The sequence below is a fragment of the Mus caroli genome, unplaced genomic scaffold, assembly GCF_978045245.1.
Source record: "Mus caroli unplaced genomic scaffold, Mus_caroli_1 scaffold_13, whole genome shotgun sequence".
In the NCBI taxonomy this organism is placed as follows: domain Eukaryota; kingdom Metazoa; phylum Chordata; class Mammalia; order Rodentia; family Muridae; genus Mus; species Mus caroli.
The window spans coordinates 84,046,935-84,060,533 of NW_028227268.1; the positions used below are offsets into that span (position 1 = coordinate 84,046,935).

Sequence of the window (13,599 nt, forward strand, 5' to 3'; positions counted from 1 at the left end):
GGTCCTTACCACAGACTGTGTAGACTTGCTTTATTGTCACCTAGAAAAAGCTTGTGAAACTGTACAGCTTGGGACACAGCACAAATACCGTTCACAAGAATTGAAAAGATCTTTCTTTTGACTTCACATTCTTCCCTCTAACATTCTCTCTCATTCTCCTTCAAAGGAGATTTCTGAGTACTATTTTGTGATGGGTGAGAGCTGAGCCATCACTCTCTGGGGATTCCCTTTTCCAAAATTCCACCCATCTACAGCCATGGTCCCCAGGGTTCTGTCTGAATATAAATTTAAAGAAGACATAAAGACAAATTTGCTATAGAAATGTGCAGAATGCGATTATTCTTATCTCATGGGAGCCAAGGTACCACTCAGGGCCATGCCTGACTCAGCAAAAGGAAGATTTTCATACAGAGTTGTAGGACTAAAATCACGATTTTAATGATAGAATGATTGTGTGTGTGTGTGTGTGTGTGTGTGTGTGTGTGTGTGTGTGTATGTTGGGATAGAAATTAGAAGCAGTTACTTAGAGTGGATATAAGAGGAGTCACCTGGGAATCTTTGTCAAAAGAAGTCTTCCTCCAGATCCTAGGTTGCTTGTTGTCACTCATATGCTAAGGAGTGGGGTGACTCATGGCAGAAATTCTTGTGTTTTGCAGAGGGAATGCCATCTATTGTCTGCTTATTCAACATAAAATGCAAAAAAAAAGGCTTGCTTAGTTGTGAAGCAAATGACTCTTTGATGGGCCAGTATAGGTAATAACAATATGAAATAGTTGTGAAGCTTTGCAATTTCTTTTCTTAGATCTTTAGTCTGGCAGAAACAATTTTCCATATAATTCAGGCAGAAGATTCAAGATTATTCTGGTTTTTTATCCCAAATCTCCCTACAAAGATCACTCTCCTGAAGTCTTGCTTGTTGGCTTGGGATAGTATTGAAAGTAGGTAGCAAAGCTTTAGGAGATGTGGCCTAGTGAGCTATTTTGGGGAGATCATTGCGATTTATTCTTCTTCCTCTCTCTTCTCCTTCTTTCTTGTTTCTTGGATGCTCTGAAGTAAACTGCTTCCTCAATCACAAGCTCTCATCATAGACTCAATTGAACAGAACTAAAAACAAAACAAAACAAACAACAAAACAACAAAAACAAATACCTCCCCATTGACAGAGATCTTTGACATCAGTAGTCATAATAAAAGCATTACATTCTAAGTGTAGAGTACATCAGGCATTTTGGCACTGTATCAAGAGGCTTACCCAGTTTTTCTGAACAATAGTAGCCACGTCAGAGCAATCAATTAATAACTTCCTTCTTGCTCTCATCATCCAAATAAAAGTTGCCCAGGAGTTTTGTTTAACACTAATGAGTAACTGAAAGCAGGGTTCTCTGAACTTCATAAACAATAGAATGTCTAAGCAGTACAAGGGTATTTAGTAAATTACTTATGTGTTAGGGGCTGTGTAGTTCAAAAATGGGTAACTGAACAATGAGGAGGCTGAGAAATCCTTTGCTGCCCAATCCACATGCCTGCATGCATTACAGTTTCAGTCTGGTATGGGAGACCCTGAAGAGTGATGAAGACTTGCCAACAGACATACAGTAGAGGACTTCCAGGTCTGTGTTCATTCAGAGATGATACACCGAACTCTGAAGAGACTGGAGGCCCCATGGACTTTAGAGGGCAGATGGGGTGGGGGTTGGGATGGGGGCATCCACGTGTAGACAAGGTGGGGAGGGGTGGAGGTTTGGGATGTGGAGCAGTCTGAGAGTGGATGGAGGATGAGGAATGGAATGTGGAGTGTAAAAAAATGAATTACAATTAAAATTAAATTTAAAAGAAAAAGAGAAATAAAGTACATTTGTAACCTAAAAAAATCTGGATTTTGTTTTCAAAGAAGGTAGGAGCAATAGAGAGGGTGTACTTACAATAAAGAAAGAAAAGACAGCAGACAAAGCAAATAAAGAAGTTTTATTTCCCTCAGATCTTCTTATACTGGGCCAGTGCCGGAAGTGCTAGATATTCTGAAGGAGGTTTTTGTTGGGCATTGGGCTATACAGAAACAGTCCGGTCTCCAGTAGAGTTGAGAGGTGAACCCTGGGACCTGGTGATGATAATTCACCTACATGGGACAGAAGGTGTTCTCTCATGTTTCCTGGAACCCTGGCTCCTTTCGAAGTTACCGCCCCCTCAGCCCCAACAAGAGAAGCCTGGTTAGCAGTCACATAGGCAATGTCCTAAGCTTCTGACCTTCAGGCTAGACTCCTCCCAAGTTACCTAGCAACAATAAATATAACACCATATCATAAGAGGGGCTGTTTGGCCCCTCCTCACTCTCTTGCTCTTACTCCCCTTACTCTCCTCTCTCCTCTTTCCTCTCACTCTCTTACTCTCTCCCCCTCTTACTCTCTAGCCTTTCTTCTTTCTCTCCTTCCCCCTTCTCTCCACTTGGCCATGGCCAGTCTGTCTCTCTCTTTTACCTTCTCTCCTTTCTTCCTGCCTTTCTACATTAAAGCTCTAAAACCATAGACTGTCTCTGTTCATCAAGGCCCACTGTGCTTTCTCTTGCCTGTGTGGGAACCTCTCTCCTTCAGCCCTCTCTCCCATAACCCAGGTTCTATAGGGTATCACCCTGGAGCCTGGATCAGGGACTGCCCCTTGTCCACACCCCAACCACCATCCACCCCTGTTGAGTAGTGTCAGTGGCTTTGATGCCTACCTGGGGCCCAGTCGAAAGTGTCTGGCAGCCCTCCCGCCTGCCCAGAGCAACTCTGGCCAAATGTGGGCTATCTTCCCTCACCCTCTTCCCCTGGCCCCTTTTAGTTCCCACAAGTTTTTGGTTTTTTGTTTGTTTGTTTGTTTGTTTTGTTGTTGTTGGTTTTTTTGGGGGGTCAGTTCTGTCCAAAACCTATCCTTACAGCCCTTCACAGATACACCTCTCAGATGTTTCTAGACCCATTCAAGTTGACAACCAAGGCTGACTACTTATAATTAACGATTTTGACTCCTAGCATCATCTATTAAAATTTCATACTTTGGTACTACAAAATTTAGTTTATTCCAAAGTTGTTTTTCCATGGAGACCGGAAAGCAGACCGTCCTGAATGCTCCCGAACAGGAGCTGTTTTCAAGGCTGTCATCATTCACATGTCTCCCAGGAAAGTGTTCACTTGTGGTCACTTTGCTTTTTAAACAAAGGCATCTAATCCACCTTGTAAAAGAGAGATAAAAGGACAGTGATTATGCAAGTAAATTTTCGTTTCAGCTATCCAGTCATTAAGAGTTCAGAGAGAAAATATAATCAGTTTGAAGTGGACTCCATTCCAAATGCCTATGGGTCTCTTTCTTTTGCTTTTCCTGCTTTGGTCATTCTGATCCTCACATCCCCTAGATGCTACAAGCACACTAATATTTCTTGCTTTTCCTTTCCTTCTCACCTAAAGTCAATATGCCTTTAATGCAGACATCAGCCTTGCTAATATCTTTGATAACTTAAATAGTGATCAAGTCAAATATGGGAAGAGGGTATTCATAAATGTGTGTATGTACAAACAGTGGCAACAATTAAGGGTTATTATAAAGGGTTAGTAATATATTCATTACATTATTTAATAAAGGATTATAACTAAAGGGACATTAAACATTAGTGAAAATTCTCAAGGATAACTTCTCTGAAATTTTAAGCAAAGAACATCATGGAGGCAGTCTTGCAAGGAACACAATAAATATAAGCAACGTAAGAAAATTCAAAGGTGGAAGATATAGATTAAGAATTTTCTCTGGAAGGAATTATGTAAACCAAAGATAAAACTTTGAGAAGAGTTAGCATATATATACTATCTGTAACTGAATGAAAAATGGGCAGTTTTACACACACACACACACACACACACACACTACACAGAAAGAGAGAGAGAGAGAGAGAGAGAGAGAGAGAGAGAGAGAGAGAGATTTTGTAGTAATTTAAATACTCAAAACAATTTATTTTCATTAGCAAAGTTAGAAATTGTTAATTAGAGATATAAAGAGATTTAGTGATTTTTTTTTTTAAAGTGAATTACCTAACAGGCATGATACCGTCCTGCCACTAGAAGTGCTACATGCTTGCACACATAAATATATAAGTATATATTTGGGGATAGGAAACTTCTTAATTTGATATAGATCTCACAATAAACTCTGTAATTTGTTGGACAAACATGCTATATGATGATTTTCTAAATACATCTAATTTTTTATTGTTTTCTCAAATTTAACCGACACTGAAGTTTCTTCTTTCACCTCTAACAAATGGTTAAGTAAATTTTCTCTCTTCTCAAACAATAATCATTAACCATTAATAATATTATTCAACATTTCCTCATCTCTCTAAAACAGTACCATTATTCACATTCCAGCAACCCACAATAACTTGGGGTATGTTATTTTAAAACCAAGGCTAAGTATTTTAAGATTTTCTAAAACTTCACAAAAATGTCATTGTCTGTGATTTCTATGTATACACGTTTATATCTGTATGCATGTATGTGCACATGAGCATGTGGGTTTGTGTGTGTGTGTGTGTCCCTGCATTATGTGTTTGGAGGGGAGGAAATGGGATCAGATTTGATACAAAATTGATCCCCTTCCTTCCTTCCTTCCTTCCTTCCTTCCTTCCTTCCTTCCTTCCTTCCTTCCTTCCTTCTTTCCTTCCTTCCTCCCCCCACTTTTTTCTTTCTTTCCTTGCTACAAGGATTTTCAAGAATGTGGTACTCATTTATTTGTCTAAACTAGCTGTCTATGAGCTCCAGGAATCTGTGTATCTCCACCTTCTACTGGTACGATATCAATTATATCCCACAATACATTAAGCTACAGCTGTTAACTTGCCATAGTTTCGATGCAAGCCTGGGTTCTGACATCTTCTGTCTCTAATTAATAACTTTTTTATATTAAAACTAAGATACTCACTTGACAGCAAAGGCAATAGTTGATCGTAGGGAGCTGTGTGTAGTTAATCCTTTGGTGTATCCCCAGCCTTGTTAGCATGGACTGCTATTCTCTTTCTTTAGGCACACGATAAACTTAAATGAGGTCTTGTTCTTGTTCTCAGATTTTCTCATTCAAATTAGTCTTTGGCTCTACCCTTTTCTCACTCAGCTACATACCCTGAAATTCTGACTAATCATTTTAAGGAGACGTTTTCTTCCTGGTTTTAGTAAGTTTCAGGAAGAACTGAGATATTTTGCTGTTTTCATATTAACCATTTTCTTGCTTGGCGACAAGGAAACTGTGATTCTCAAAGATTAACACGACACTGCTATCCTCGGGAGCCTTTACTGAATTGCGTTTATGGCCTTGGATATATTGGGATGATATGTTTATCCATTAGTAGGGTTCATGTTTGAGGAGAATACTGTGTCACACAAGGGTCCTTTGGTATTTCTTAGGAGCTATTCACCTCTTTTGACCTCTGGGACCTGTAGGCAATCATGCCTTATGTTTCAGTCCCAGTGTATAAGAGTCTTAGACTTAGTGTGTGACCAGCATCCATATCATAGGTGAGATTATCTGGAGAAGCAGACTCTGGAGTATATATTTTCTATTGCAAGCAACTCAATATAAGAACAGCCACCTACATTTAGTACTAACAACGAATATTAAAATAAATATCAAAGAAATGAAAATCTTATAAGTAATGATTAACATGTCTGCTTGAAATTGCAAAACAATATACAAAGAGCAGAATAAGTCAGATGGACTATATTATTACAAAGTGAGTTCCAGGACAGCCAGGGCTATACAGAGAAACCCTGTCTCGAAAAAAACCAAAAAAAAAAAAAAAAAAAAAAAAAAAGAAATTTTTATTATATGTTTCTTGGGAAGTTATTTCATCCTAAAATGTATGTTATTCTGCTAGAAATTGGGTAGTACACATAGTAAATGGAGTTGAGTGCTCTCTCGCCAGGCGTCCTCGTTGGAGTGACATCGTCTTTAAACCCCGCGTGGCAATTCCTGACGCACCGCCGTGATGCCCAGGGAAGACAGGGCGACCTGGAAGTCCAACTACTTCCTCAAGATCATCCAACTTTTGGATGATTACCCAAAATGCTTCATTGTGGGAGCAGACAACGTGGGCTCCAAGCAGATGCAGCAGATTCGCATGTCCCTCTGAGGGAAGGCCGTGGTGCTGATGGGCAAGAACACCATGATGCGCAAGGCCATCAGGGGCCACCTGGAGAACAACCCAGCTCTGGAGAAACTGCTGCCTCACATCCGGGGGAACGTGGGCTTCGTGTTCACCAAGGAGGACCTCACTGAGATTCGGGATATGCTGTTGGCCAATAAGGTGCCAGCTGCTGCTCGTGCTGGTGCCATCGCCCCGTGTGAGGTCACTGTGCCAGCTCAGAACACTGGTCTGGGGCCCGAGAAGACCTCCTTCTTCCAGGCTTTGGGCATCACCACGAAAATCTCCAGAGGTACCATTGAAATTCTGAGTGACGTGCAGCTGATAAAGACTGGAGACAAGGTGGGAGCCAGCGAGGCCACACTGCTGAACATGCTGAACATCTCCCCTTTCTCCTTCGGGCTGATCATCCAGCAGGTGTTTGACAACGGCAGCATTTATAACCCAGAAGTGCTCGACATCACAGAGCAGGCCCTGCACTCTCGCTTCCTGGAGGGTGTCCGCAACGTGGCCAGTGTGTGTCTGCAGACTGGGTACCCGACTGTTGCCTCGGTGCCACACTCCATCATCAATGGGTACAAGCGCGTCCTGGCATTGTCTGTGGAAACTGAGTACACCTTCCCACTGCTGAAAAGGTCAAGGCCTTCCTGGCTGATCCATCTGCATTTGCAGCTGCTGCCCCTGCAGCTGCTGCCACCACTGCTGCCCCTGCGGCTGCTGCAGCCCCTGCCAAAGCTGAAGCAAAGGAAGAGTCGGAGGAATCAGATGAGGATATGGGATTCGGTCGCTTCGACTAATTCCCTCAAAGCAACCAAGTCAGCCTGCTTAATTTGAGAAAGATGGAAATAAAGGCTTACTTCTCTTAAAAAAAAATGGAGTTGAGTATCCTTGTTTGCTATCAAATGAAGTTTAAATCATTGTATTTCTATTCAGTACATAACCTGGGGCATGTAGTACTTCAGAGTTTTTGTTTGACTTAATATAGTAGAATAAAATTATATCATTTTCTTCCTTTATTCCCATATACATTTCCATATGAGTGTGTTTGTGTGTGTGTGTGTGTGTGCAACCTGCTCAATCTACATAATCTTATTTGTGTATACATTTATTTTTAGGGCCTGACCATTTGGTAATGGATTATCAATTAAGGTCCTTTTCCCAGGGAAAGATTTTTCTCCTGCTCCATGAATTCCTAAGTTGCCTACAGATTTGCAAATGACTGAGTTCTAATGTGAGGCTTTTCTGTGTACTGTTTGGCATGACTATTGCTGTCATTATTCACATCATGCTAAGGCAGTCATGTTGGTGAGATGCTGTAGGTATAGCTTCCAGCATTTCTATGAGTCTCACCCTCACAGCTCAATTCCTGACTTGACTCTTTAATCTATTTATCCTCCACCTCCTTATTACAATGTTCCTTGAGTCTCAGGTGTAGAAATTGTTTTGTAAATAAATCCAATATGCCTGAGTGTTTTGATTTGTTGTATTTTAGCGTAATAGTCTCCATCTACTGAATTTATCCAGAGTTACTAAACATCTTTATTTTACAGTTGTGTTGTTTTCTTACCTTTTAATATTTCCCATGTGATCATGCTCTGATTTGCTCACTTTGTTTGAATTCTCTGATGTGGATTTTTCAAGGGCCTTGAGGTAAGGGTCAGGCAAGTTTCATAAAAGCTCTTGTTAGCTTTTATGGAAGAAATGTTTATTACATATTTATTGATTAATCAATAATTGATAGAATTGGTACATTTTGAATTTCTCTCTCTTCCTTCATATATATGTATATGTACATATACATGAATATATACATATATGTGAATATATATGTGAATATGTAATTAAAGATATTGTTTATGTAACAGATAACACTTAATACATAACTCAATAATTCATGAGGACACTTGTTAAGGTTGGAAGCTCCAAAAACATTTACAATACAGAGAAGGGCATGATTTTGTTTGAAACACACATATTAATCACAAATCTCTTAGTGTCCTTGTGTTGTTCTAAAATGGAACACATGTCCTTCAGTATACTAGATCCTTAACTACTTTGTCTTTACCCCAATTCTTAACATGGACATCATCATGATTACTTTTTAGCTAACTATTCATATTGCATCTGACATATCTCCCCTTTTCTTAGATTAAAGAGGAATTGTTTCAAAGTATGAGAATATTGGAACAATGATTTTTAAATACTAAATCAAGAAAATATTTAAGAATAGTTCTATTTGAAGCTTTCAGAAAAGAAAATAGGTTTTAATAAAACTGGCTGAGTTTTAATAACACTTAACTTTCAAATTGATTTGGTTCTAAGCCCAATCTAGCTCAGGTATTAGACTCTCTGACCAAAGGAATATTTAAATGAGCATTTTCTAGATGTAAATGAAATTCTAGAAGTCACACTTCCTGTCATTTCAGTTTGATACGGAGAAGAACAAAATACTTTTTTGAGGTTTTTTTGGTTTTGTTTTGTTTCGTTTTGTTCTTTTTCTTCAGCACAGATGTTTTCATATCATCAGATAAATGGTCTCAACAAATTCCGATCAAAGAAGGAGGGTCTGCAGTAAACAATACGCACAAAACAGTTTCAACAGCTCATTGCTGCATCTATTGTATTCAGACAGGCTTCAGAAGTTACAAAGGAAATACTAGGAGGGAGACTTCAATCACTTCAGTTAACAGCTGGAGAAATCACATCAATTAAAAAATTTTAAAACTATTCAAGGAAAAACAATTAAATAGATGGGTTCAGTAAAGCCTGACAATTAAATTTTCTGTGTCCATAAGGGTGCAGGGCATAGCGGATTATGTTAAAGATCAGATTTCAAGTCAGAAAAATTTTCATTTTGAAAATGAGAAAAATAACTTACATCATATAATTGCCTGTTCCACTTTTTGGCCTCCTGCCTTCTTCCTGCCATGCTCTAGTAAACTGTATTTTAGAAAAGGGCACAGCATTATAACATTTCAGAATGTAACAAGATTACATATTTGTAGAATGCTAACCATGTCATACTTTTCAACCATTGCCTATAATGAATGACATTTCTTTAAAATCTTTTGTGTGAAATTTTTTCTTATTAATAAAATCTTGAAACTAAGAAACTGAGTGTGTGTGTGTGTATGTGTGTGTGAGTGTGTGTGTGAGTGTTTGTGTGTGTTGAGTATGTGTGTGTGAGTGTGTGTGTGTGAGTGTGTGTGTGTGTGTAATGATTCAGTTTTGAACCAGATTGTAATCAACATGTATTTACTGCATGATCTGATTTTGAAAAACATGGCATAATATTTAACAAAGATAATCTTAGATTAATAAGAAATCATTATTTTATAGATTTAAGTAAACAGACAAGGTCATGACAGTGCTCACAAGCACAGTGAATTTTAGAAATTTTCTGAGATTTAAACAACAACAAAAAAAAAGGATATTAAACAATTAAGGATGAAGAATGTTGGAAGTTCATCATCAATGTTCTTTTACTTCTGTTTATTTACTGGGAACCAAAGTGTGTGTAAAGAAGTATCACCTAAATTTTGATAATATTTTCTGTTTGATAAAATAACCAATTGATTTACTTTCAAAACCTTTATTATTTATACAAGTTGAAAATGATAAACAATGATCTAAGATATTAATTTTTTATTTAGCATCTAGTTTGATTTCTTTATGGAACCATATATGTAATAGTTAATTTGAGCACACTTAAGTTTCATGTTGGCTATCCCAAAAATACTTCGATATTTCACCAGACAGTCAACAGTCAAGACAGTCCAGTTATGTTAATATCAAATTTAAAAGAATTTACTGAAAGCTGATCACCTATCATTGAATAAGCTTCAATAAATTAATTTGCACTCATAAGTGAAGAAAGCAGTCCTCATGTACAAAATTGAATTCTGGCAGCAAATGCACTAGACCAGTATACTCTCTGGTATCTTCAGCCCCCTAGCAAACGTTGAATATTTTGAATGTACCCAGTCTCCACAAGCTTAGAAGTCATTTATAAAAAGACTGTTTATATATTTTGTTGCTATGGAAGACATTGAATAAATCACCTCTGTTTTTAGATATAAAATTGTATCTTGAAACTTTTTCACAATTTCATTAATGGTCCTTAAAATCAATGCTAGAATGTTGGTCTTTTTCCAATCAGCCATATTTCCTGAAAATAAAAGATGTAAAAGATGAGGCTTTCCTATAAAGTTTATATATATATCACTTTGCTTGATAAAACACTGCAGGAAAGGAAACAGGTAGAAATTTTTCTAAAAAGAAGATATTTAAATTAAGTCTGCTTATTAAATTTCTATCTCCCACAATACCAAATATAAGCTAACCTACATAAAATTTGAACTTTATATAAGAAATAAAATTTGCAACTATTTAACTAGAAATATATATTTTACTTTCCTTTCCACTTTAATGTATTCAGAAGAAAATAATTGAGTGTATTCTTTGTACATTACCTAGAAATTAGTTTTATTATTTTCCAGCAAAGAGTTTACACTAAGTCAAGTAGATCAATATTTATTTGTGTTTTAGCCACACCATTAAACAAAAAGTCCCAGGAACCATATATTGTACCTGTTTATGCTATCTCTTCATCATACACTCAGCCATATTAGGGCAATGAATATATATAGCTTTTGTCATACACTAGAAATGTTAGCATCAGAAAATAATAATTTCTATCTGAAATAAAATATATAATTTGCATGAATAACAATTAGGGCTATTGAATGTTCTCTTTTAATAAATTTGGGTATTCTTGATTTCCTTGAATAATTATCATATATATTTTATAATATATTTCAATATACTAAGGCAATTAAGAAGACAAGGAGGAGGAACAGGAAGAGGAGAAGCACTTGCAAATGCTATCCAAAGAAGAAATGTCTTTCAGTTCTGTGTGTAGGCCAGTTCTGTGTTATATAGGTAGTACAAAACAGAAGATTTAGTTACTGAATATTTAATTAATTTTATGCAGATTTTTCTGTATATTTCATAAAAAGCGTATTAGAAAACATATGAAAATACAACTTACCTACCTGTCTATATCCCTGCTCATCTCTCCATGTATTTGAGAAATGCCTTAGCTCCTCTTCTTACTAAAAATACCTATTTTACTGCCTATTATGTTTCTTACTATATTTTCAGAGCACTTTTGTCCCATTTTCCTTTGACAAAACAATCCATCAAATACTATTACTACAAAATTGTTGTATCATTTTGAAAGGTATCAGATTTTGACATGGCTGACTTGTAGAATATTTGAATAGTACTACAGAAAACAGTTATTTTTCCTGCTTTCAATAGAATTTTAAGCAGCCTTCATACAGAACTTATGTTGGTGTATATGGTCATTATCAAGTCACTCAAAACAGAACATTTTGGGTAAAAAAAACCAACAAACAAATTTCATCATGTAAAAATAAATGTAAGGAAAAATCTTCATAATAAATTATAGTATGCAATTGGTAGAAGCACTTGCCAAGCAAGCATTAAGACCTGAGTTGAATCCCCAAAACCCATATAAAGCCATGTACTGCTATCCTGTCCCTCCTACAATGAGATGGAAGGCAGAGAAAAGAGAATCCTGGGAACCATTCAGTCCAAGTGATCTGATATAATATTAGCAAAAAATATAATCTGCTTCCAAATATAAAAGATTAAGATCAAGTCCTGAAGATATATGATAATTCATGTCAATACACACACACACATATGCATGCACACAATCTATTACACATGGAGTTAAAAAGATAAAATAGAAAAATGTAAGGCTATGACATGAACCTAAGAACTGTCACTAGCTTTGATCCAAGTTTCTATCCATGTAAGGAGTTACAAGTGACCATTTCTATTGGGAATACTATAGTCCATTCAGTGATGCATCTATATCAAAAAGTTCTGTAACTTCAACTATTACATATGAAGAATCAAGTTGAACTAATTATAATGGACTTAAAATCAAAGTTAATTTTTCCATTAAGTCCAGGTTTTAAATGCTGAGAGATGCAGGGCACTAATTCTTTGAGCAATATTGAGGAATTTTCTACGGGAAGAAATGATAGACCATAAAATGTCTCCACCCAAGAGTAGTTTGGAAAATCCATCAGTATTGAGATTGTTCATAGGAACAGGAAGGCATGAGGGGCAGCTGCATAACTGGAATCCGGTGAAGTATTGGTCAAACTGAGTGGAACTTAGTCTCAGTTCTAGATGGATCTTGCTGCCCATCTGCCAGGCACCTCTACAGGTTCATTTTACAATTCTTTACTGCTTCTATGACTTTGGGGACTGGCGGCATGAATCTTGTTACTTCTGAATTTCTAAATCTTATGAATTTCTCCTTTCTCTAGGAAGGGAGGTTTGCATTCAGAGGTGAGGAAGCTACACACTATCACTGCAGATTATCGCAAACATCATAACATTCACAATATCAGGGCAACCTAAACACAATGAGTAGGGCTAGCAATTATGAATTTTTACATATTTAAGTATTTCTCCTCATCCGTTCTATGTTTATTACAAAACTTTAGAAAAGAATGAGTCTGAGCTATTTTGTTTTACTCTCTCCAAACTGATGTTTAATGAAATAATTGTTATGTGTCCCATGAAGCAAAATAGTTTATCGTTTGAAATCTTGTGATGCTGGGTCAGCAGTATTCACATGCACCAAACCCATTTCTACTAACTATAGACTGATAGGGGGAAAGTCACAATTTTGTGGTCAGCATCTACATGCCATAATTTGTTTCTCAAATTTTTGAAAGACTTTATTTTGTGGAACATTCATTTATGTGCATATTTTTAAAAATTGGTTAGCTAGCACTAATTTTTATATGATCTTAGGTTACATACTGGCAGTAGCTAGCTGACAGCAATTCTCATCTACATCATGTGCCCAATGCAAAATATTCAATATTTTATACAAAAATGAAGTGGAAAAAAAAGCATTCAATCACAGATTTTAGGATATAATTCCTTCATTGTTTATGCCACAATTATTGTACATGGATTAATAATTATAATTTCTGAACCTAATAATTTATGCATTAATATTTTGTCCCTGTCATGTCTTTAATTTTTGCAATTAATTGTTTTAATAATAGGAAGGTTAATTGCACCATTCATCAGAATCTCTTACTGTGAAATCATAGACAAATAGAAACCTTATAGATAAAGGGCAAACTTACTAATCAAGCCTGTCACTTTAGTAGGAGGTAAACTAGCTGCAGCCAAATGCATTCATGTAATTTGCAAAATTTTGGGGTTAAGAAAAGCCTACTAAAGCAAATAGAGTTCAAATATACTGAAAATCTCTACATCTATCCAGACTTATTCAGAGTAGTGTTCTTGGACTTACGTGTAGATCTCTGTAGATGCATTTGTTTTGTAACCACATTTATATACTATTCTGTACCATTTGT

General features: G+C 36.7%; 1 pseudogene; it reads left to right on the forward strand.

Annotated features, from left to right (window-relative positions):
- The first annotated feature begins 5,934 nt into the window (after positions 1-5,934).
- LOC147001563 (large ribosomal subunit protein uL10 pseudogene) lies at positions 5,935-7,020 on the forward strand (annotated as a pseudogene).
- The last annotated feature ends 6,579 nt before the right edge of the window (positions 7,021-13,599 follow it).